The sequence below is a fragment of the Theropithecus gelada genome, chromosome 9 (assembly GCF_003255815.1).
Source record: "Theropithecus gelada isolate Dixy chromosome 9, Tgel_1.0, whole genome shotgun sequence".
In the NCBI taxonomy this organism is placed as follows: Eukaryota; Metazoa; Chordata; class Mammalia; order Primates; family Cercopithecidae; genus Theropithecus; species Theropithecus gelada.
This window is the reverse complement of record NC_037677.1, coordinates 123303340-123330790: the sequence shown is the minus strand read 5'-3', so window position 1 is coordinate 123330790 and position 27451 is coordinate 123303340.

Genomic DNA, 27451 nt, shown 5'->3' with positions numbered 1-27451 from the left:
TTAAAAATGTTTATTAATTAATTTAAAAATGACAATAACAAAGCCATTGCAAGTTCACAAAAATGACATCTTCATCAAATATAACTGTATTTTCCAAGAAAAAGAAAGTGAGAAGAGTGGCACTGTTTTACCTTTTTGCAAATATCTCTCTCTCTCTCTCTCTCTTTTTATTTAGCGATGGTGAGATGGGGTCTTGCTTTGTAGCCCAGGCTGGTCTTGAACTCCTGGGCTCAAGCGATCCTCCCACTTCAGCCTCCCAAAGTTCTGGGATTACAGTCATGAGCTACTGCACCCAGCTTGCAAATCTCTTTAATGTCTGGCTTAATAGAAGATAGCTACATTTTCATAGCTTCTTCTTCAGGTAATATGTTGTGATATATTTGGTTGAACTAATATGAGGAAAATCTGGTCTACAGAGGTGTGTACTTGGAAAAAGGACTGCTATTCTAATAGCCTCTTCGGATAAGCATGAATATTCTCCTTTTATACTATATTAAAACTGGACAGTAGATACCTGGGCAAAATGGCTGAATAGGAACAGCTCCAGTCTTCAGCTCCCAGTGAGACCAATACACAAGGCAGGTGATTTCTGCACTGAGGTACCTGGTTCATCTCACTGGGATTGATTAGACAGTGGGTGTAGCCCATGGAGGGCAAGCAGAACCAGGGTGGGGTGTCGCCTTACCTGAAAGTGCAAGGGGTCACAGAACCCTCTCCTCTAGCCAAGGGAAACCATGAGGTACTGTGCCTTGAGGGATGGTGCTATCTGGCCCAGATATTATGCTTTTCCCACAGTCTTCGCAACCCACAGACCAGGAGATTCCCTCGGGTGCCTACACCACCAGGGCCCTGGGTTTCAAGCACAAAACTGGGTGGCCATTTGGGCAGACATGGAGCTGACTGCAGGAGTTTTTTTTTGTACCCCAGTGGCACCTGGAATGCCAGCGAGATAGAACCATTCACTTCCCTGGAAAGGGGGCTGAAGCCAGGGAGCTGAGTGGTCTTGCTCAGTGTATCCCACCCATACAATGCCCAGCAAGCTCAGATCCACTGGCTTGAAACTCTTGATGCCAGCACAACAGTCAGAAGTCAACCTGGGATGCTCAAGCCTGATGGGGGGAGGGGTGTCCACCATTACTGAGGCTTGAGTAGGCAGTTTTCCCCTCACAGTGTAAGCAAAGCTGCCAGGAAATTCAGACTGGGTGGAGCCCACCACAGCTCAGCAAAGCTGCTGTAGCTAGACTGCCTCTCTACATTCCTCCTCCCTGGGCAGGGCATCTCTGAAAGAAAGGCAGCAGCCCCAGTCAGGAGCTTATAGATAAAACTCCCAACTCCCTGGGACAGAGCACCTGGGGGAAGGGGTGGCTGTGGGCACAGCTTCAGCAGACTTAAATGTTCCTGCCTGCTGGCTCTGAAAAGAGTAGAAGATATCCCAGCACAGTGCTCAAGCTCTGCTAAGGGACAGGCTGCCTTCTTAAGTGGATCCCTGACCCCCATGCCTTCTGATGGAGAGATACCTCCCAGCAGGGGTGGACAGACACCTCATACAGGAGAGCTGCAGCTGGTATCTGGCAGGTGCCCCTCTGGGATGAAGCTTCCAGAGGAAGAAGCAGGCAGCAATCTTTGCTGTTCTGCAGCCTCTGCTGGTGATACCCAGGCAAACAAGGTCTGGAGTGGACCTCCAGCAAACTCCAGCAGAGCTGCAGAAGAGGTGCCTGACTGTTAGAGGGAAAACTAACAAACAGAAAGCAATAACATCAACATCAACACAAAGGACGACCACACAAAAACCCCATTCAAAGGTCACCAACATCAAAGATCAAAGGTAGATAAATCCACGAAGATGAGGAAAAACCAGTGCAAAAAGGCCGAAAATTTCAAAAACCAGAAGGCCTCTTCTCCTCCAAAGGATCACAACTCCTCGTCAGTAAGGGAACAAAACTGGACAGAGAATGAGTTTGACAAATTGACAGAAGTAGGCTTCAGAAGGTGGGTAATAACAAATTCCTCCAAGCTAAAGAAGCATGTTCTAACCCAATTCTAGGAAGCTAAGAACCTTGATAAAAGGTTACCGAAACTGCTAACTAGAATAACCAGTTTAGAGAAGAACATAAATGACCTCAAAAACACAGCACGAGAACTTCATGAAGCATACGCAAGTATCAATAGCTGAATAGATTAAGTGGAAGAAAGGATATCAGAGACTGAAGATCAACCTAATGAAATAAAGCATGAAGACAAGATTAGAGGAAAAGGTATGAACAAAGCCTCCAAGAAATATGGGACTATGGGAAAAGGCCAAACCTATGTTTGATTGCTGTACCTGAAAGTGACGGGGAGAATGGAACCAAGTTGGAAAATACACTTCAGGATATTAGCCAGGAGAACTTCTCCAACCTAGCAAGACAGGCCAACATTCAAATTCAGGAAATACAGAGAACACCACAAAGATACTCCTCAAGAAGAGCAGCCCCAAGACACATAATTGTCAGATTCACCAAGGTTGAAATGCAGGAAAAAATGTTAAGGGCAACCAGAGAGAAAGGTTGGGTTACCCACAAAGGGAAGATCCCAAAGAATAACAGTGGATCTCTCTACAGAAATTGTACAAGCCAGAAGAGAGTGGGGACCAATATTCAACATTCTTAAATAAAAGAATTTTCAACCCAGAATTTCATATCTAGCCAAACTAAGCTTCATAAACGAAGGAGAAATAAAATCCTTTACAGACAAGCAAATGCCGAGGGATGCTGTCACCATAAGGCCTGCCTTACAAGAGCTCCTGAAGTAAGCACTAAATATGGAAAGGAAAAACCAGTACCAGCCACTGCAAAAACATACCAAAATGTAAAGACCACCAACACTATGAGGAAACTGCATCAACTAATGGGCAAAATAACCAGCTAGCATCATAATGACAGGATCAAATTCATACATAACAATATTAACCTAAAATGTAAACAGGCTAAATGATCCAATTAAAAGACACAGACTGGCAAATTGGATAGAGTCAAGACCCATCAGTGTGCTGTATTCAGGAGACCCATCTCATGTGTAAAGACACACATAGGCTCAAAATAAAGAGATGGAGGAAAATTTACCAAGCAAATGGAAAGCCAAAAAAAAAAAAAAAAAAAGCAGGGGTTGCAATCCTAGTCTCTGATAAAACAGACTTTAAACCAACAAAGATGAAAAAAGACAAAGACGGGCATTACATAATGGTAAGGGATAATGCAACAAGAAGAGCTAACTCTCCTAAATATATATGCACCCAATACAGGAGCACACAGATCCATAAAGCAAGTTCTTAGAGGCTAAAAAGAGACTTAGACTCCCACACAATAATAGTGGGAGACTTTAACACCCCATTGTCAATATTAGACAGATTAACGAGAGAGAAAATTAACAAGGATATTCAGGACTTGAACTCAGCTCTGGACCAAGCAGACCTAATAGACCTCTACAGAACTCTCGATCCTAAATCAACAGAATATACATTCTTCTCAGCACCACATAGTACTTATTCTAAAATTGACCACATAATTGGAAGTAAAACACTCCTCAGCAAATGCAAAAGAATGGAAATTATAACAAATAGTCTCTCAGACCACAGTGCAATCAAATTAGAACTCAGGATTAAGAAACTCACTCAAAACCACACAACTACATGGAAACTGAACAACCTGCTCCTGAATGACTACTGGGTAAATAACGAAATTAAGACAGAAATAAATGTTATTTGAAACCAATGAGAACAAAGACACAATGTACCAGAATCGCTGGGACATAGCTAAAGCAGTGTTTAGAGGGATATTGATAGCACTAAATGCCAACATGAGAAAGCAGGAAAGATCTAAAATCAACACCTTAACATCACAATTAAAAGAACTAGAGGAGCAAGAGCAAACAAATTCAAAAGCTAGCAGAAGACAATGAATAACTAAGGTCAGAGCATAACTGAAGGAGATAGAGACACGAAAAACCCTCCAAAAAAATCAATGAATCCAGGAGCTGGTTTTTTTTAAAAGATTAACAAAATAGATAGACCACTAATAGACCACTAGCCAGACTAATAAAGAAGAAAAGAGAGAAGAATCAAATAGACACAATAAAAAATGATAAAGGGGATATCACCACTGATCCCACAGAAATACAAATTACCATCAGAGAATACTATAAACACCTCTAAACAACTAAACTAGAAAATCTAGAAGAAATGGATAAATTCCTGGACACATACAACCTCCCAAGACTAAACCAGGAAGAAGTCGATTCCCTGAATGGACCAATAACAAGTTCTGAAATTGAGGCAGTAATTATTAGCCTACCAACCAAGAAAAGCCCAGGACCAGACAGATTCACAGCTGAATTCTACCAGAGGTACAAAGAGGAGCTGGTACCATTCCTTCTAAAACTATTCCAAACAACAGAAAAAGAGAGACTCTCCCTTAACTCATTTTATGAGGCCAGCATCATCCTGACACAAAAACCCGGCAGAGACACAACAAAAAAAGAAAATTTCAGACCAATATCCCTGATGAACATTGATGCAAAAATTCTCAATAAAATACTGGCAAACCGAATCCAGCAGCACATTAAAAAGCTTATCCACCACAATCAAGTCGGCTTCATCCATGAGATGCAAGGCTTGTCAACGTACGCAAATCAATAAATGTAATCCATCACATAAACAGAACCAATGACAAAAACCACAGGATTATCTCAATAGATGCAGAAAAGGCCTTCAATAAAATTCAACACTCTTTCATGCTAAAAGCACTCAATAAACTAGGTATTGATGGAGTGTATCTCAAAATAATAAGAGCTATTTATGACAAACCCACAGCCAAATCATACTGAATGGGCAAATGCTGGAAGCATTCTTATTGAAAAGCTGCACAAGACAAGGATGCCCTTTCTCACCACTCCTATTCAGTATAGTATTGGAAGTTCTAGCCACGGCAATCAGGCAAGAGAAAGAAATAAAGGGTATTCAAATAGGAAGAGAGGAAGTCAAATTATCTCTGTTTGCAGATGATATAATTGTATATTTAGAAAACCTCATTATCTCAGCCCCAAAACTCTTTAAACTGATAAGCAACTTCAGCAAAGTCTCAGGATACCAAATCAATATTCAAAACTCACAAGCATTCCTATACACCAATAATAGACCAACAGAGAGCCAAATCATGAGTGAACTCCCATTCACAATTGCTACAAAGAGAATAAAATACCTAGGAATACAACTTAAAGGGATGTGAAGGACCTCTTCAAGGAGAACTACAAACCACTGCTCAAGGAAGTAAGAGAGGACACAAATGGAAAAACATTCCATGCTCATGGATAGGAAGAATCAATATCGTGAAAATGGCCATACTCCTCAAAATAACTTATAGATTTGATGTTATTCCCATCAAGATATCATTGACTTTCTTCACAGAATTAGAGAAAACCACTTTAAATTTCATATGGAACCAAAAAAGAGCCCGTATGGTCAAGACAATCCTAAGCAAAAAGAACAAAGCTGGAGGCATCACGCTATCTAACTTCAAACTGTACTACAAGGCCACAGTAACCAAAACAGATAGATAGACCAATGGAACAGAACAGAGGCCTCAGAAATAATACCACACATTTACAACCATCTGATCTTTGACAAACCTGACAAAAACAAACAATGGGGAAAGGATTCCCAATTTAATAAATGGTGTTGGGGAAAACTGGCTAGCCATATGCAGAAAATTGGACCCCTTCCTTACATCTTATACAAAAATTAAGATGGATAAAGATTTAAACGTAAGACCTAAAACCATAAAAGCCCTAGAAGAAAACCTAGGCAATACCATTCAGGACATAGGCATGGGCAAAGACTTCATGACTAAACCACCAAAAGCAATTGCAACAAAAGCCAAAATTGACAAATGGGATCTAATTAAACTGAAGGGCTTCTGCACAGCAAAAGAAACTATCATCAGAGTGAACAGGCAACCTACAGAATGGGAGAAACTTTTTGCAATGTATCCATCTGACAAAGGGCTAATATCCAGAATCTACAAGGAACTTAAAAAAATTTACAAGAAAAAAACAATTCCATCAAAAAATGGGCAAAGGATATGAACAGACACTTTTTAAAAGAAGACATTTATGTGGCCAAAAAACATGAAAAAATGCTCATCATCACTGGTCATTAGAGGAATGCAAATCAAAACCACAGTGAGATACCATCTCACACAAGTTAGAATGGCAATCATTTAAAAAGTCAGGAAAGAACAGATGCTGGGGAGGTTGTGCAGAAATAGAATGCTTTTACACTGTTGGTGGGAATGTAAATTAGTTAAACCACTGTGGAAGACAGTGTGGCAATTTCTCAAGGATCTAGAACTAGAAATACCATTTGACGGAGCAATCCCATTACTGGGTATATACCCAAAGGATTATATATCATTCTACTATAAAGACACATGCACATGTATGTTTATTGCAGCACTGTTCACAATAGCAAAGACTTGGAACCAACCCAAATGCCCATCAATGATAGACTGGATAAAGAAAATGTGGCACATATGTACCATGGAATGCTATGCAGCCATAAAAAAGAATGAGTTCATGTCCTTTGCAGGGACATGGATGAAGCTGGAAACCATCATTTTCAGCAAACTAACACAGGAACAGAAAACCAAACACTGCATGTTCTCACTTATAAGTGGGAGTCGAATCGTGAGAACATGTGGGCACAGGAGGGGAACATCACACACTGGAGCCTGTCAGGGAGTTGGGGACTAGGGGAGGGATAGCATTAGGAGAAATACCTAATGTAGACGACGGGTTGATGGGTGCAGCAAACCACCATGGCACATGTATACCTATGTAACAAACCTGCACATTCTGCACACGTATCCCAGAACTTAAAGTATAGTAAAAAAATAAAAAATAAATAAAAACTTGATAGTAATAGTTTCCCAAAAGTTAAATGCAATGTGGAATATAGAATGATGTTGATGAACTTATTATTCTTGGCTATATTAAAAACAATTTTTCTATCTTGTATTTTGAATAGGTCTTTTACCAATGCATGGTTTTATAACATCATGAACTAACTAGTTGGAAGATACTAGTTTCCTAAGTTAGGCAGCTCTTCCAAATGTTGATGCATTTCATTGGACACAATCAACAACTACCTTTGTTAATATCAGCCCTGATCGCATCAGCAAGTATTTAAATATGAGAAGGCTGTACAGCTCATGGTAGCAGATACAAACTTTCCAAAATCTAATTTTCACTTGAAAGCTTGAATTTTATCAGTGGCAACACATGATGTCAGTTATTTTCCTTGAAGTGACAGACTTACCTCATTCACTCGGGAGGAAGTTCCCGTTGTTTACCAAAGTCTGAAGAACCATAGTTTGTCAGATTCTTTCAAATAGAAACAGTGTTCTATGAAAAAATGGCTAGTTCAGTGTGCAACCCAAATAATTGCACAAGATATCTTATTCAAGACAACTGTGGTACTATGGCAGGCAGCAGAAGTATTTTACGTGTAGTTCTCAATTTTGTCACAATGGATATTAAAAGGTGTGATTTCATTGGTAGAGACAAAATAAAATTCACAATTTTTACTTCATCAAGAACCTTCTTGAGTGAAACTGACTTTTTTCCCTTTCTGTGAGTGCAGGGTGGTCAAGAACACGAGGATGACTAGCATAATTGGATGTGCTACCCTGGCCTTCCGTGGTCACTAAGGCACCGGCAGTTTTACCCACCACGTTTTGCACCGTCCGTGCAAACGTTAGCACAGAGAAAGTCAAATTGCATCTTGGCAGTACCATGAAATTGTTTGGGTCTTGCCGACTCTCTGAAAGAGTCTCAGGATGTCCAGGGTCTACAAAGACCCACTTGCTGAAATTCTGGTACAGTTGAACTTCATTACCCACAGATTCAGTATTTGCAAATTCACCAAAATCAATACTCATGTGCTTTTGCGGTCACTTGCAGACAAATTCATGCAGAGTTGCTTAAATCTGAGACACCTGACATGCGTGTTTTCAGCTGAGGTCAAGCAAGGCGACGCTCTGCCTTCTTGTTTCAGCTGTCATCTGTAAACAAGTGATCTTTCCACAGTTTATCTAGTGCCATGTTTTTCACACCTTTGTGTTTTGTTGGTGATTTTACTGTTTAAAATGGCCCCCAAGCAGAGTGCCGACAGTGCTGGTGAGTGTTCTTAAGCGCAAGGAGGCTATGCTGTGCCTCACAGAGAGAATATGTTATTAGATAAGCTTTTATAGGCTTGAGTTGGCTGAGTTTAATGTTACTGAATCAACAATATGTAATAAGTAAGGTGTCTTTAAATAGAAATGCACTTAAAACTAGGTGTGTGTATATATATATATATATATATATATATATGTATGTTTATATAATTTTTATTTTTATTTTTTAATTTTGAGGCAGTCTCAGTCTGTTGCCCAGGCCAGAGTGCAGTGGTGCAGTCTTGGCTCTCTGCAACCTCTGTCTCCCAGGTTCAAGAGATTCTCCTGCCTCAGCCTCCTGAGTAGCTGGGATTACAGGCGCCTGCCACCACTCCTGGGAATTTTTGTATTTTTAGTACAGATGGGGTTTCACCATGTTGGCCAGACTGGTCTTGAAGTCCTGACCTCAGGTGATCTGCCCGCCTCAACCTCTCAAAGTGCTGGGATTACAGGCATGAGCCACCACACTGGCCAAAACAAGGTTATATATTGGTCAGTTGATGAACATATTGTGACTCCAGGCTTGCAGCTACCTAACCCAGTATTTCCCCTGTGGGTGATGATTCAGTATTTTAATTTGCTAATTCAGTGTTTGTGGTGACTTTATAAACCATAACCACCTAGGGTATGAGAATCAACTGTGAAAGGGGAAACGGCCCACACTGACCATCACTTCGTTAGTTAGGATGGGCTAAGCTATCCTGCAGTAACAACATTCCCTTCTCAGTGCCTCAGGGTAATAAGATTTGGTTTCTTGCTCATGTTTCCTGTTCCTTTTGGGCACCTGGGGCTCTTGTCCTTACTTCCTTTCCTCTGGAATATGGGCTGACTGAGCCCCTACCAATGGTGACATTGCTGGCCATGATGGTAACTGAAGGACATGTGGCTCACAGGTATTGAAAGAATTCTTCTGGAAGGGGCATCATGTCTGCCCACTTTTTGCTGCCCAAAGTTAATCTCACAGCCACACAGAGTTTTCGTAAGGCAGTCAAGGGCAAGTGCACCACATATCCAGGAGAAGGGCTAGATATTTACCCAATGTTGGGTAAATGGCACTAATGACCATCACATTGATTACATGCCATGGACTCCAGGATGCCATCAGTTGAAGATACATCACTATTTTATGTGCTGCCAAATATGAATAAAGCTGGGCCCCAGTTAAAGTGGTAAAGACAGGTTTTAATCAGTAATAACTATGACAATAGGAAAATGAATCCAGTGTGAATTGAAATCAACTTGGATTTGTACAGAGGAGACTGGGTGTTTTAAAGGGAGAATGAGGGAGTGGGGAACAGGTGAGTGGGGGCTCAGTGGAGTCAAGGAAGTGGAAGTACAAAGGTTCAGTTGGCGTAAATGCAACCAGGACAGCTGTGTCTGCTGGTTGGAATTATGGACGTGACAATGCGATCCTACCATGGAGACTGGGAGACAGAGGCCCTATCCTCAGCTGATGGCCGGAACAAGCAGAAAATCTGGGGGCCAGCTTTGAGTTTTCTCAGGCAGGCACTTTAAGGGGGGATGGGGGGATAGGGTCGTTTTAGGGATGTAAGCTTGAGTTGTTGGAAACTATGTTAGTGTTTTCTGGTCTTCATGGGCTCAGGTTGAGGCCTCGTTGAAAAGAGTGTTCAGAGGAACCTGGCTAGGGTTTCATCAAGGAGAGAATCTTTGCCTGTGCCAGAAAGAAAGAAGAATGCTGCTAATTAAACTATGACATGCTATCCATTATCAGACTCATCCTGATTTCAAGGGAGTTAAACTATAAAAATACTGGAACTTAAAATTGAGGAAATATGAAAGATGCTGGAGGAAAGCATCGTATTTGAGTATGAAAAGTAATAAAAATTAGAATTCATGTTCACAGCTAACTGTTAATAATTCTTATTACCTCAGCATAGAATAGTTATTATGCCTATCAGTAACTGTGTGTTAGAGCAAACCCAATGGTATGTTATTGCTTTAACTTTTTATTTTGAAGTAATTATAGTTTCACAGTTAATTGCAAAAAAATGAACGGGGAATTTTCATGTACACTTCACTCAGTTTCCACTAATGAAAACTCAAATACAATATTACAACCAGGCAGTTAACATTGGTATAATTCAGATCATACCAATATTAACAATCATCGGTACTATTATTAGAATAATATTATAATTATTATTCAGATTTCACCAGTTGTATACATTTGTGTGTATGTTTCTGTGCTTTATTTTGTTTTGTTTTGTTTGAGACAGGGTCTTGCTCTGTTGCTCAGGCTGGAGTGCAATGGTACGATCTCAGCTCACTGCAACCTCTGCCTCCTGGGCTCAAGCAATCCTCCCACCTCAGCCTCCCAAGTAGCTGGGACCACAGACACATGCCACCACACCCAGCTAAGTTTCTGTATTTTTGGTAGAGACAGGGTTTCACCAAGTTGCCCAGGCTGGTCTTGAATCCCTGAGCTCAAGTGACCCACCTACCTCAGCCTCCTAAAGTGCAGGGATTGCAGGTGTGAGCCACCGTACCTGGCCTCTGTACAATTTGTTAGTGTATAGATTGGTTTAGCTACCACCCCAATTAAGATACAAACCATCATATGTTTTAGTGGCACTAACGATAAATTTTATACACGTGAGTTCAGTGTTCAAATACATGACTCCTATAGAACAGTTGCTATTTGCAACTTAAAATTGGTGGGCACAGAGTTGATGATCTTCATGCTTTGAAATGCTCTGGATTAACTTGAGCAGGTAGGGTTGTCTAAAATATGAAATCCTCTGAAAAGTAATTTATGAGAGACTTCTAAAAAGAGCTATTGAGGCCTGTTAATTTTAGAATGAGATATGGAAAGCGGTGGGAAAACTGGGAAAGGAAAAATAAGGAACATGCATCATGGTTCATACCACATGCTTCAGACTTTTAGACCTCATCTTTAGAGGCATGACTTTATCATACACGCCTGTGATTTTAAAGTGCCCATTATCTTCCATAGTCTCATCAAGTTGCTTAAAGAATAGAAAACAGGAACCATCGGCCGGGTGCGGTGGCTCACGCCTGTAATCCCAGCACTTTGGAGGCTGAGATGGGTGGATCACAAGGTCTGAAGTTTGAGACCAGCCTGGCCAACATGGTGAAACTCCATCTCTACCAAAAATATATGAATTAGCTGGGCATGGTGGTACGCACCTGTAATCCCAGCTACTCGGAAGGCTGAGGCAGGAGAATCTTTTGAACCCAGGAGGTGGAGGTTGCAGTGAACCGAGATCACACCATTGCCCTCCAGGCTGGGTGACAGAGTGAGACTCTGTCTCAAAAAAAAGAGAAAAGAAAAAAGAAAAAGAAAACAGGGATCATCAAGGTGGACGGGAGGCAGGACTAGATTGCAGCTCTGGACAGAGCAGCGTGTGGAGGCTTGCATCGTGAATTTTAGCTCCAGATCGACTGTGAGAAGAAATCAGCAATCCCAAGAGGACCCACAGACCCTATGGAGGAAGCGGACCGCCCCTGTAGGACCTGGGAGACACCCCAAATACTGTGAGTACCTCAACTACGGAAATGGGAACGGGAGACCCTCCTCTTCTGAACACACCCCTGCTGGGAAGCTGGAGGTCTGTCTGCAGGAGAAGTTTCCTACTTACCTGGAGCTGAGTCAGTTTAGAGAGCCAAGCGAAATACAGGGGTAGAGGAAGCAGCAGAAAGGCCCTGGGAGCTCGCTGGGTCCCCAAGCAGGTCATTCCTGCTGGCACCACAGGGATCCATCGGGAGGGTGGCCAGAGGAGCAGGGAGCAAAACTCCACAGGGAGAAGGAATTCTCAAGCTGAACTTTGCAACAATTTGAACAGGGTGGGAAGCCTCCTGGCCAGAACTTGGGGGAGGGTACAAACCCAGTGTGCAGACTCCACAGATAGGGGAAGAACCAAGCCCTTTTCTTTCACAGCTGGGAGGCGGGTTGCCTGGGGCAAGTTTTCAAGCCCCTGTCACCCACCACCTGGAAACAGACTTGGGGCTGTTGGGGACTCAGGGCACAGTGGGAGTGAGACTGGGATCACAGACTTGGGGCACAGTGGGAGTGAGACCGGCCTTTCAGTTTGCGTGGGAGTTGGGTGAGGCCAGTGACTGCTGGATTTTCTCCGCTCTCCTGACAACCTGAATGACTCAGCAGAGGCAGCCATAATCCTCCTAGGTACACAACTCAAGTGACCTGGGAATTTCACCCCCATCCGCCACGGCAGCCGCAGCAAGACCCGGCCAAGGAGAGTCTGAACTCAGACACGCCTATCCCTGCCCCCACCTGATGGTCCTTCACTACCCACCCTGGTAGCTGCAGACAAAGGACATATAATCTTGGGAGTTCTAGGGCCCCGTCCACTGCTGGTCCCTTTCCACACTACTACAGCTGATGCTTTCTGGAAAGTGCCACCTCCTGTCAGGAGGCCAACGAGCACAAAAACAGAGTATTAAATCACCAAAGCTAAGAATGCTCACGGAGTCCATTGCACACTCCCCACCCCCCACATCACCAACTCCACGGAAACAGGCAGTGGTATGGCTGAGAGACCCATAAACGGTTCATACCACAGGATTCTGTGCAGACAACCGCCAGTACCAGCCCGGAGCCAGATAGACCTACTGAGTGGCTAGACCCAGAAGACAGATAACAATCGCTGTAGCTCAGCTCACTGGAAGCCACATCCATAGGAACAGGGGAAGAGTACTACATCAAAGGAATACCTTATAGGACAAAAGAATCTAAACAATACCCTTCAGCCCTAGACGTTCCCCCTGACAGAGCCTACCCACATGAGAAGGAAACAGAAAACTAATCCTGGTAATATGACAAAATAAGACTCTTCAACACTCCCCAAAATCACACTAGTTCACCAGCAATGGATCCAAACCAAAAAGAAATCCCTGATTTAACTGAAAAAGAATTCAGGAGGTTAGTTATTAAGCTAATGAGGGAGGCACCAGAGAAAGGTGAAGCCCAATGCAAGGAAATCCAAGAAACGATACAAGAAGTGAAAGGAGAAACATTCAAGGAAATAGATAGCTTAAAGAAAAAATAAAAAATTCAGGAAACTGTGGACACACTTTTAGAAATGTGAAATGCTCTGGGAAGTCTCAGCAATAGAATCAAACAAGTAGAAGAAAGAAATTCAGAGCTTGAAGACAAGATCTTCGAATTAACCCAATCCAACAAAGACAAAAAAAAGAAAAAATATGAGCAAAGCCTCCAAGAAGTCTAGGATTATGTTAAACGACCAAACCTAAGACTAACTAGTGTTCCTGAGGAAGAAGATAATTCTACAAGTTTGGAAAACATATTCGGGGGAATAATCAAGGAAAACTTCCCTGCCCTTGTTAGAGACCTAGACATCCAAATACAAGAAGCACAAAGAACACCTGGGAAATTCATCACAAAAAGATCATCACCTAGGCACACTGTCATCAGGTTATCCAAAGTTAAGACAAAGGCAAGAATCTGAAGAGCTGTGAGAAAGAAGCACCAGGTAACCTCTAAAGGAAAATGGATCAGATTAACAGCAGATTTCTCAGCAGAAACCCTACAAGCTAGAAGGGACTGGGGCCGTATCTTGAGCCTCCTCACACAAAACAATTATCAGCCAAGGATTTTGTATCCAGCGAAACTAAGCATCACATATGAAGGAAAGATAGTCTTTTTCAAACAAACAAATGCTGAGAGAATTCACCACTACCAAGCCACCACTACAAGAACTGCTAAAAGGAGATCTAAATCTTGAAACAAATCCTGGAAACCACATCATAAATTCCTGGAAAAAAATTTATACACATGTATAAATTCCTGGAAAATACAACCGTCCTAGCTCAAATCAGGAATTAGATACCCTGAACAAACCAATAATGAGAAGCGACATTGAAATGGCAATTTAAAAATTACCAACAGAAAGAAGTCCAGGACCAGAAAGATTCACAGCAGAATTCTACCAGACATTCAAAGAAGAATTGGTACCAATCCTTTTGACACTATTCCACCAGGTAGAGAAAGAAGGAACCCTCCCTAATTCATTATATGAAGCCAACATCACCCTAATAACAAAACCAGGAAAGGACATAACCAAAAAAGAAAACTGCAGACTGATATCCTTGGTGAACATAGATGCTAAAATCCTTAACAAAATATTAGCTAACTGAATCCAGCAACATATCAAAAAGATAATCCACCATGATCAAGTGGGTTGCAAGCCAGGGATGCAGGGATGATTTAACATACGCAAGTCAGTAAATGTGGTACACCCACATAAACGAATTAAAAACAAAAATTACATGATTATCTCAATAGATGCAGAAAAAGCTTTTGACAAAAACCTGAATCCCTTTATGATTAAAACTCTCAGCATACAAGGGACATACCTTAATGTAATAAAAGCCATCTGTAACAAACCCACAGCCACATAATACTGAATGGGGAAAGGTTGAAAGCATTTTCTCTGAAAACTGGAACAAGACAAGGATGCCCACTCTCACCACTCCTCTTCAACATGGTACTGGAAGTCATAGCCAGAGCAATCAGACAAGAGAAAGAAATAAAGGGGATCTAAATCGATAAAGAGGAAGTCAAACTGTCTCTCTTTGCTGATGATATGATCATTTACCTTGAAAACCCTAAAGTGTCTTCCAGAAAGCTCCTAGAACTGTTAAAAAAATTCAGCAAAGTTTCTGGATATAAGATTAATGTACACAAATTAGTAGCTCTTCTATACACCAACAGCGACCAAGCAGAGAATCTAATGAAGAACTCAACCCCTTTTACAATAGCTGCAAAAACAAAACAAAACAAAACAAAACAAAACAAACTTAGTAATATACCTAACCAAGGAGTCAAAAGACCTCTACAAAGAAAACTGCAAAACACTGATGAAAGAAATCATAGATGACACAAACAAATGGAAACACATCCCATGCTCATGGATGGGTAGAATCAATATTGTGAAAATACCATACTGCCAAAAGCAAACTACAAATTCAGTACAATCCCCATCAAAATACCACTGTCATTCTTCACAGAATTAGAAAAAACAATTCTAAATTCATATGGAACCAAAAAAGAACCTGGATATTGTGAAAGCAAGACTAAGCAGAAAGAACAAATCTGGAGACATCACACTGCCTGATTTCAAACTATACTGTAAGGTCATAGTCACCAAAACAGCATGGTACTGGTATAAAAATAGGCACATAGACAAATGGAACAGAATAGGGAACCCAAAAATCAGCTCAAATTCTTATAGCCAACTGATCTTTGACAAAGCAAACCAAAACATAAAGTGGGGAAAGTATACCCTTTTCAACAAATGGTGCTGGGATAATTGGCTAGCCACATGTAGGAGAATGAAACTGGATCCTCATACAAGAATCAACTCAAGATGGATTAAGAACTTAAACCTATGACCTGAAACTATAAAAATTCTGGAAGATAACATTGGAAAACCCCTTCTAGACACTGGCTTAAGCAAGGATTTCATGATCAGGAACCCAAAAGCAAATGCAATAAAAACAAAGATAAATAGCTAGGACCTAATTAAACTAAAGAACTTTTGCACAGCAAAAGGAACAGTCAGCAGAGTAAACAGACAACCCACAGAGTGGGAGAAAATCTTCAAAATATATATATCTGACAAAGACTAATATCCAGAATCTACAATAAACTCAAACAAATCAGTAAGAAAAAAAAAATCCCATCCAAAAGTAGACTAAGGACATGAAGAGACAATTCTCAAAAGAAGATGTACAAATGGCCAACAAACATGAAAAAATGCCCAGTATCACTAATGATCAAGGAAATGCAAATTGAAACCATCAGGCGAACACTGCCTTACTCCTACAAGAATGGCCATAATCAAACAATGAAAAAAATAGCAGATGTTGGCGTGGATGCAGTGATCAGGGAACACTTCTACACTGCTGGTGGGAATGTAAACTAGTACAGCCGCTATGGAAAACAGTATGGAGATTCCTTAAAGAACTAAAAGTAGAACTACCATTTGATCCAGAAATTCCACTACTGGGTATCTACCCTGAGGAAAAGAAGTCATTATACGGAAAGGATACTTGCACGCACATGTTTATAACAGCCCAATTCACAATTGCAAAATCGTGGAACCAGCTGAAATGCCCATCAATCAACAAGTGGATAAAGAAACTGTGAGATATATATATGATGGAATACTACTTAGCCATAAAAAAGGACAGATTAATAGCATTTGCAGTGACCTGGATGAGACTGGAGACTATTATTCTAAGTGAAGTAATTCAGGAATGGAGAACCAAACATGGTATGTTCTCACTGATATGTGGGAGCTAAGCTACGAGGACGCAAAGGTATAGGAATGATACAGTGGACTTTGGGGACTTGGGGGGAGGAGGGGGGGGTGAGGGATAAAATAATACAAATTGGTGCAGCATATACTGCTTGGGTGATGGGTGGACCAAAATCTCACAAATCACCACTAAAGAACTTACTCATATAACCAAGTACCAACTGTGCCCTAATAACTTATGGAAAAATAAAATAATAATAATGATAATAATACATTCTACAAAAAAGGAATAGAATACAGGACACTAAATTGCAGCCCCCTTTCAGCCACAGTTGCCACTTGACAACCACCTGTTCTCAGCTAGACCCTGCCATGAGCCATTATGCAGATTGTCTTGTTTTTTTGGATAATGACCTCTTGAGGTAAGATTTCTTACTTCCCATTTCACAGATGAAGAAACAGATTTGCAGACTGTAGAATGTAAATTACTTGCCCTCTGCCACTCAACCAGCAAGTGGCTGAGCTGGGCTCCACACCCAGCTTCTTTGACTCCCCAGCCCGTGTTCTCCCAGCAGGCAGTGCTGTTTTCCTTTTTGGCTGGGCATATTGTTTCAGCAGGTCTGGAGAGGAGGTTATCAGAGCTCTGTAGAGCCTCTTGCCTGGATGGTTGGTTGCCATTTTTCAGCACAACGCCCAGGAACTAGACCTGCACCTACTGGCCTGTCCTGCCAGGACTTTTTTATGTCGATTGCCTCACTGTCGATTTTTTTTTTTTAATGTCGATTTTTAATGTCGATTGCCTCACTGTCAATTTCAGACTCTCTTCCTCAGGCCCTGTGAGGCTCACCCAGCACATACAATCTTGGCCTCCCCACTCCCCAAGCCACCCAGCCATGGGGTGCTCTGAACAGAGCCGCCTCGTTCTTCCATGGGGCAGGTAGGAGGAGCGTACAATTGCGCAGCGCAGGAAAAAGCAGCTACCACCAGAGGGCACTGTGCCCCTTACATGGTTGGTACCTTGAGGACAAATGGCCACATCCACTTTCACAGCAGAGGAAGGTGATGCTCTGAGATTTACATTCTCTTTTGGCCCAGACACTGCCTTATGAGGATGAATCACAGTGACTGCTGCATGTTATAGAATCCTTATGTGCTCTGCTGGCATATTGCAGTTGAAAGAAAACGAGCCACTTGAAGGCATTTCCCCTTCCCTCTAACAGTGATGGATGAGGATCGCTGGGGCTGCCTTTTCCCAAAGCACAAATGAATTCACTTGCTCTCTTTAGAACCCACCGTTCAATTGATTCCGACACTAAAATATAATAAGTAGTGTCAGAGAAAGGTCAGCAGATTGCTTGGAATTGCAGGCAAAATCCTATGCCTCCTGGCCCTTGTTGATTTTAGTTAAATACAGTATTCATGTGCCAGTCAGCAGCTCAATCAACTAGAAGGGGAGCTGTGGCTCGGGATGGGGAAAGCCAAGGATTTCATTATGTAATGGAAACTACTTTTATCCCTAGTATCAAGCGGCCCAGATGTAACTGGTTTTAAATTCTTCTGACCTAGTAGACGCTCTGATGTTGAAAAATATAAAGTGATGTCAACATTCTGGAAGGGAAAACATGAGATGGATATTGGGCCAATTCTTTTACAGTTTGGTCCACTGGTTTTCATACACTGTGCATGGGCAGCCACCTTGAGAGAGTGAACGCTGTGGTAGAGGCAGGACCCAGCGTGACTGCAGCTGGCTGAAGATGTGTCACTGTCCATCCATGACAGGAGGCCAGGCCGCTGGGCAGCACTCCACAAATCCTGCTGTTTGACTCTTGCTGTGCTCTGGTCTGCAGGTGGGGAATGGCTCTGGTCAGCCCCCTCGCCATGTGGATTTGGTCCCTCTTTTCCTGTGAAAATCCTTCTTCCTTCTGGGGCTCAGTATTCCCATGTGTAAAAGGCTGGGCCTATGCTGGATGGACTCTGGCTGAGCCCCTCCATTGCAAGCCACTCCCAGGCTCCCGGGGCTGGTCCTCAGACATTTGCCTAATAAATACCCACTTCCATGACTCACCTGGGTTCCAGCCAAGCTGCTGCCTGGCAGCACGGAATGGTCCTTCCCCATAGAAAGTTGCATTTTAATAGGGGACTGGGGATTTTAAAAAATTACAAAATCAGCACATTCAAATAAAGAAATGAGAGTGTACTACTTTACCACCTATCTTGCTATTAATTACATTCTCTGGGGAATAATCTCTATTTTTCTAGAAGTTTTTCTGTGCAGAGAAACTTATATATGGGTACATATTCTTGATTTTTAACAAAGTTGTCTATTTACTAACAATAATGGTCTTCTCCTGATGATACCATAGGGTTACCCTTCCAAGTAAGAACAGGCAGTTACCTCATTCCTTTTGACTGTGGCACAGAGTTCCCTAGCATGGCCGTATCTTAATTAATTGGCCAATTTTTATTGGTTGGCTTTTAGGAGGTCTCCAGTGTTTCGCCTTTACAATCAAGGCTGTGTGAACAACTTCTCCAAATATCCTGGATTGCATGGAGTTGCTGGATGAAAGGCATGTGCATTTAACTGTTATGAGGTTACCAAACGGGTTTCAGTTTATTTCCTTTTTTTTTTTTTTTTTTTTTAAAAATGGGGTTTTACTCTTTCACTGAAGCTGGAGTGCAGTGGCATGATCTTGGCTTTCTGCAATCTCTTCCTCTCAAGTTCAAGTGATTCTTCTGCCTCAGCCTCCCAAGTAGCTGGGATTATAGGCACCCACCACCATGTCCAGCTAAATTTTGTGTTTTTAGTAGAGACATGGTTTCACCATGTTGGCCAGGCTGGTCTCAAACTCCGGACCTCAAGTGATCCACCTGCCTCAGCCTCCCAAAGTGCTGGAGTTACAGGTGTGAGCCACCGAGCCCAGCAGATTAATTAATTAACATGTCAATAAAAACCATTTATAGAGCAACTGCTAAGGGTCATGCGGTGTTAAGTCCTGGGCGTGCAGAAGTTATGGAGACAGACTATGTCCTCAGTGCAGTGAAACATGCTGCTAGGGAGAAAAGACAGTCATCTTCGAAAAGGTTGCTGGGTGTAGACCTGGGAAGGCTCACAGACCCTGCAATAGATGATGAGACCCCACTTACTAGAGGAAGAGGCTGAGTTACAGGGAAGTCAAAGAGTTGGTCTTCCACCTGGAGCCAGACCTTCTGCTTTGCGCTCATTCCCTCGTGCCATGGTGGGGTCCTATGGGGAAGTTAGTTGATCATCTCCGCAGGTGCCCTCAGAAGCACCGCCTTGGTTGGGAGTTACTTCTAAAGTCTGGTCCTCAGGCTGGCTCATCCACAGGGCTGTTCCAGGTACCAAGAAGCCCAAAGAGACAGGATAGTGATCTTCCTTCTCCTTTTAATCCTCCCTCCCTCTGATTCCAGTCTTGGTGGAGGTCCTAAGGTGGCTTTGAGCGCATTCTGTTGCTCAGAAACATTTGTTTTACATCTTATCCTCCATCTTCTGCTGTAGCCCTCTTCTCTTGGAAATCATAACTCAATGGCACACTCCCCAAGGTGTGCCCTGTCATCTGGTACAGCCCATTCCTCTTGCTGTGTGTGTGGTGTTCATCCAGCCTTCCTTCCTCTGCAGTATGAGCTTGTTGATGCACTCACCTGTCCTAAGGGTGCTGCTAAAGATGGCGTTTATCTTCATTCCTGCTGAAAGCTTTTCCAGTGCAGGGCCAAGCAGAGCATTGACTAGACCTCCTACTGTCTGCCTTGATGGAAGGAAAGGATCACTGGGTTATGCCTTACAGCTCATGGTGCACAAGAACTACCCAGGGAGGCCAGTGTCAAGTAGACTCAGTGCATAAATGCTGGCTGGCCAGAGACTAAGGAGGTCTAACGAAGAGGCCAACTTTTATAAACAGGTGAGCAGTTGTTGGCCTTAGGATGGGGCCTCCAGGCTTAGCTCCAGGTTGGCTCTCCTCTGAGGAGTGTTGATCTTCACAGGACAGATTCCAGGCCACTCACATCAAAAGCTCCCAGGACAACTTGTTTAAAAAGCAGATTCCTGGGCCCTCCTCACAGGGCTTCTGGTTTCGGTGGGTCTGTGGTGGAGTCTAGAAATCTACATCTTTATTGACATCATGAGTCATTCTTGTGATGGGTGGGATTGAGTGGAAGTGTCCCAAACTTCAAGAATCACTGCCTTGTCCTGAGCTAACAACTGACCAGGGGGCTGCTTGTGACCTGCTGACACATTTTTTGTTCTCCACTTGTACCAAAGAACATGATAAAGTTTGAATTAGTTGGCAACCTTTAAAAATCAGGATTTTTTTTTTTCCTTGACACGGAAAGTGGATGGAGGAGTGGAAACTGACTTAGAGCAAAAGAAGCTGCAGTCTAACATGCCTATGGAGGGCAGTGCTTGGGAGACACAGCCAAAGTGCCCTGCAGAAAGCCCTGAGAGGCACAGCACCAGGAGGCCCTAGGATGTGAGGGGCAGAAGGCAGAGCAGCAGTAAGTGGGATTGGCAGGAAGCCGATACTGGCACCGTTGGCCCCCTAGACAGCTAGGAAGTACATTCTCTAAAGGTATTAAAATGGAGAACATTGGACTTGAGAAGGCAGAGTCAACGTGAGGATTAAACATAGGGGGTTCAATGGAAGTTTGCATCTTGAACCTGGGAGCCCCAGCTCCTACCCCCAACTCTGCCCCTGGAATGTTGCAGCTAGACTGTGTCCCCCAGGCAGGACCCGGGAGGATTCTACCTTGGGGAGATGGAAAGGGCTCTGGCTTGATCACCTGGGGGTGAAGCCCAGCAGTCAACAGAGACAACTCATAAGCATGAAGGTCCATTCAGCCTTTTAGGACCTTCTTGCATATGAATAAACAGCCAGGGATGGCCAGAACTTTGAGGAAGAAATTCTCCACTAAGAAAGACAGAACAAAATAAATAAATAGAAGAAAGGAACCTCGAGGAGATGTGACTGTAGAAATCAGAAGAAAATGTCAATAAAAGTCAACTTGCTGTTCTCAAAGACGGAATATACTACATTCAGAAACCAAGAGCAACATGTGAATGGAAAAGAAATGATTGGAAATAGAATGAGCTCTTGGGGATGGAAAGTATAATAGCCATCAATGAAATCAATGAAAATCAAATAGGGAATGAAGGGCCTGGAAATATCTCAGGAAGTAGAAACATAATAAAAAAGAAATGAAAACTATGAAAGCATGGGAGTAGGGGAGGAAGAATCCAGGAGTCCAGTATCTGCCTAATAAGAATGGCAAGAAACAAGAAGGGACAAAATAGAGGGAGAAAGCTATCAAAGATAATTCAAGAGGGGCACAAACCACTGTGATAGAAGGCCCAGCTGGAGCAAAGAATGAGATGATAGTATCCATGGCCACAAAATCAAATGCTCATTTATTGCGGACTACATGTCAAGCACTGTTCTAAGGGCTTTGATGTGTTATCTCATTAATCTGCACCACCACTTTACATAAAGGGCATTTATCTTCATTTACAGAGGCATAGTGAAGTTAAGTTATATGTCCAAGGTCACACAACTAGAAGTGGCATTGCCAGGTTTTAGACCGCAGTAGTTTGATACCTCTCTCTGTCACCATGCAATGTCAGAACACCATGCATAAAGAGAAGATCCTAAGGTCTGCAGAGACTAAAACAGGACACACACAAAGAACATGAATCAGATGGTATCAGATTTCTCTATGGCAAACCTGGAAACTGAAAGGCAATGGAGAGATGCCTTCAAAATTCTAAAGAAAAATCATTTTCAACGCAGAAATATACCAGCCAAATTCCCAATCAAGTGTGGGAGTTGAGTAAAGACATTTCAAACAGGCAAGGCCTCCAAAAATTTACCTCCCAACTAGCTGTTTTAGGAAGTCACCAGAAATATGTTCCAGCAAAATGACGTCTGAGAAAACCGTGGAATACAGAAGACAGGGACCCAGCTCAGCAGAAAGGTATAGGGAAGTCCCAGGGTGACAGCTGGAGGCAGCAGAGCTGAAGAGCCTCGGTTGAAGTCTCACCCAAAAGGGGGCATGGCTGTATTGGGAAGGTTGGGTGCAATAAGAGCTAAAAAAAATTCCACCTCTGTGAATTCAGAGGGTAAATAGGTCATGTTTAGAATAACTAAGAGCAACATAAGCGTAATGTTTACTTATAGTGAAGAAAATACCAGAAAAAAGAAGTGTTGAAAGTGGTAGTTACTGAGAATGGGAATTGTATTTGGAGAGGGATGGGTCAAAGACAGCTGTTATTATAAGCCTTTGATTTTTAAGCTATATTCATGCATCGCATTAAGTCGATTAAGAAAAATATGTAGTGGCTTTCTCCTAAAACACAAATTTCTGGCTTTTTTTTGGGGGGGGGAACTAGAAAGTCTGACAGCTCAGGACTGCCATCTTGCATGGTAGCACTGAATGGAGCTCCATAGCTTCTCATCCTTTTGGATGCGACCTGCCTTACCAAGTTTGCCACTGTCCGAAAGAGGCCAACTGCCCTCATTTCCTTTACCTTTGTTTCTAATAGGCATTTGAGTGTGTGAACTGCAATAGAATGAATCACCTCTGTATCCTTCTCACTTGCTAACCTACCTAAGAGTAGGTGTGTAGGAAGTCCATTTGTTGTAGGAACAGGCTCTTAGGTGCCAAAGCTGATATTGACATCAACAGTTCCCTTTTACTGGGGTCCCGTTTAATACCCCAGAGCAGCTTTTTACTAAATCGCGCAGTCTTTAGAAAGCCCCAAGTACGGGATTATGTAAATGGGATTAACACTGATTTAGTGAAATCTGACTTTGAGAGGCTCAGCTTGCCGACAAATGCACTTAAGCCTGATACTCTTAGTGGGGGCTGTCTTCATTGAGCAGAAAGTATATGGTCCCTCGGTTCTGCTTCCAGGAGCTCTCCCTAGAGCAAATCCACCAGGGTGGGGAGGACAAACTCATCTAGTCAGAGCATTGTCAGTAGGAATTATGAAAAGTGCATTTCATACCCCCAGGAACCAACACTCTGATTTGAGTAAAGTGCTACACAGATCTTTGATCTTTTGGCATGTTGTTTAAAGGATGATTGTCATTCTCATAAAAGGAACAAGTGCCATGGAGCCTTAGATCAAGGTGGTCCCAGCATTCAGAAAGAGCAGTAGGGATTCCTTCTTTTTGAGGGGGGGAGGGGGAGAGAGAGAGAGAGAGAGAATGAGAATGCACATGTGCTTGAAAGTGGAACTGTAGAGAAGCCAACCGGGTGTCTGTGAATCTCTGTCTTGAGCTGTGAACAGGTTAGGAGCCAGTGCATTTGTTTTTCCTCCTTTCAGATCTTTTGTCAAGAACACACCGGAAAACATCTCAGACAAGGGGTGACTTTGATTGGCTTTTAGTGTGTGTGTGCCCTTCCTTTAGTAATTATATAGCAACCAACAACCTCACACAGATATACTTTTCATCTTAAAAAGTAGCAAGTGCAGGAGCCACTGTGGGAAGAACTCTAAAAGCTGGTGATTGGAACTCACAGCCTCGGGCATCCCAACAGTGAGTCAGTGACAGGCAAAGATTTGAGTGCATGTCCCTCTGGGTCCCTATTGTGAATGCATTTTGTTCATTTCATGCATTTGTGGCACATTTCCTGGCACAGTCACAGCTCAAGAAGTCCCAACCCATGATAAAGCACAGCCAAAGGGTTTGCTCAGTTCAATGTATTACAAATGAATTTTCATGCAATTATAAATTGTGTCACTGGTCCAATGTTTAATGGCTAATCACATCCATTTGGGAAATTTTCTAGTCCCTAAGCAAGAGGGTTTCCCACTTTTGAGCCTCATCTCTTCAGGGTTGCAGGTATGGTTCTTCCCAAAGTTAGGCCTCCTCTGCAATGTGTTTTGGAGCTGCTGACGGCCACCCTTCATCAGCCCTCAAACATCCCAAGTCTTCTGAAAGGAGCCAGGCTGGGAGGCAAGACTAAGGGATGACATTTTGGTTTGCTAAAATTAGTTCAGTTCTTCTGTTCTGAAGCACTGACAGGGAATCTGTGTGTGGATGAAATAAATAGGTGGGTAAGATATTCATCTAATACGTCAAGTCCTGTGTAAAGAAGTATGTGGCAAAGAAGGCGATGGTGATGCTTAAAACCTAAGAAGGATTCATACCATGAAGCCCCTCTTCCTGTTGGGTTTGTTTTCTTTATAAGTTGATCCTAAGTGTGGAATGTTTCTAAGGCACTGATTACTTCAGAGGCTGCGGGATGGGGGAAGTGCATCTGTACCTGAAAACTGTCGTCCTGTCATTCAGGGCTTTCCACAGGGTTTCTCATGGGCCACCTCACCAGTGTCACATGCAGCACTTGCGCAGTGGAATTCTGGTGTGCCCTGCCTATTCCCAGACCTAATGAAGGAGGTTTGCTGTCTTTAGAGCAAACTCCCCAGATGATTCTCAAACACATTAAAGTTTGGGACTCTGTGGATATTCCCTAAGGTGTCACATGCTGTGATCCTGTATATTGCTGATACAAGAAGTGACAGCAAGTCCAAGCCATTCGGGAGCTTCTAGTCTGGTCAACAGAGCAACAGGGTCAACCTGTCACCAAATACTGAATTATTTTAATCCTCAAGCCTAAACACATGCACTTGCTTCTAGTGAGTGCCTCATGTTCCAGCTTCACCTAGAGTGACATCAAATGAGTTGTTTAATCCACTTCAAACCTAGTTTTGTTTTTCTCATTAAAGAAAGCACTGGTAGAAACAGTTGAATTTTAATCCTTACCTTGATTTAATATGAAGGCCAAGGACAAGACGGTGGCTTTTAAAGATGAACGTTTTGCTGAAGTGTAGATCATTTAAACTCCCTAATACGCAAATGCACTGTAACCTTTTCAGAAGAGAAACTCAAGTACAAGCTAAGACCTAATTGGGAAAATAGACGAGATCTGAAGTTAACGGAAATGACAAAATAAAATGTCAGGAGGGTGGGAACAACTCAAGATTCTACACTTCTCTTCTCTGCACCTCACCCCCATGGCTCCCTTTGATCCGCCTCTAATTCTTCTCTGAACCATTTGGATTTTGAGGCTAAAAATTTTGGAAGCAGAAAAAAGAAAGATGCAAGGAGACAAGGTGAAAGGTTTAGTAGAGAGAAAAAGAAGTGGGTGCTTGTGTGGGGGCACAGTTCTTATTCCTTCAAAAAAGTGAATGGGGTTACATTGCCGAAAGGAAGGAAGGCTCATTGTCCTTATGCCTTCTCCCTTACATCTCCGGAGCACTGATGATGTCATTCTTCCCAATTTGTCTTCACTTTTTTGCTTGTCTCATACATATAGGGCTGCTTTGCTTTAGAACAAAACTGTATGAATGGAAATCTTTTGTTAAGGGTGAGAGAAAATCCCCTTTCGTGGAATCCAAGCTCTTAAGCCATCATTTACACATTCAATTACCCACCAAAGAAGCCGTGGAGGCTGTGGGTTCCTAAGTAGACATCTGTGTTTTTGCTTGATAGGCTCTTGCCTTTCCATTTTATTCATGTATTCTTTGCCCTAAAGAAATCAAATACCTGAAAATTAGCCATGAATGCAGTGCATACCAGGGTCTTGTAAGAGATGTTTGTATGATGAATGGAAGAATTTACAAAATATCAGGAGAAAAAAGATGAAGGTTGGCTGAGGTCACTCAGGAAAGCAAATATGATTTGCCTGTTGGCTTTTGCTTAAAGGTTATTTGGCAGAAGTTGTAGGAATATGTGCATAATTGGTAGTTACAACAAGCTTAAGACACAGTGATTTTTAATAACACATCCATACAACTAAAACTATTTTCGATAACAAATGAACGCAAGTCATAATTGCTCTTGCTGAAATTTGTCATACAATTTCATAAAGTACGTTAGTAACCTTCACAACAGCTGGGAGGTGATAATTATTCTAACCATTTTTACAGATGAGGAAATGAATTGTCGAGAGTCGTATGACTTGCTTTAAGTTACCCAGCTAGGTAGTTGCAGAATCAAGCTAGTTTTGCCTATCTTAAGACTTTCACTGTCATATCCATCACTTTTCTAGAAAGAAAACCACTAAAAATAGTAGAGAAGTTCTTTATTTTTATCAAGTTATAGTGGTTTAAACAATTGTCTTGGGAAAACTTTAAATGCAGTAATATATAATTTTTTTTTTACCATGTATCATTGATTTTTATCTTGAGATCTACTGACTAATTTTGAGAAAACCCAATGAGAATTCAGGTCAGAAGAAAGGTCTATACTTTTAAAAATATTAATTCACTGAGATATCCACTTAATTGAGGGAAAACACATAATGAAGTATGCCCAATCTTTTTCATTCCCATAATAAGCTATTATGATTTCTTAAAATAGAAGATAAATGTCTCCTAAATTGACTGTGTGGATAATGGTGTGTGTAATCGGGTGCCATCAGGGACCCAGGACAAGAATAAACGGTTTGATTTCCCAAGAAGAGAAGCATTATTGTCTATGTCTAGTTCTGTCCATTTTTTCATGCTGTAAACTTACTCGGCTGGTTAAGAGAGGCATTTCCAAGTTAACGGTCTTAAATCCTACATTAAGATTCCATATGGTAGCCACTTTGTCCACGCTGAGGATGAGCAGTGAGTCTTCACAAGGATGAGCCCCATGGTGGGTACGACACCGAGGCCAAACACACAGGCTCCCTCTCCAAGTACTGGCTGCTTCCTGCATGTGTGGCTCAAGCCTGCTCTCTGTAAGTACAACACTTTTCAAATGAGGAAGTCCCTTGTTTTTCCTCCCAAGCTCACTTGTGTTTTGTTTTATGCTTCACCCATGGCACAGAAACCTGTGGGGCCTGGTTGCACCAGGCCTTCTTCATCCTTTGGCCCCCAGATACCAGCATGGTGCTCGGCATGAGGTTGGTACTCAAGCGATG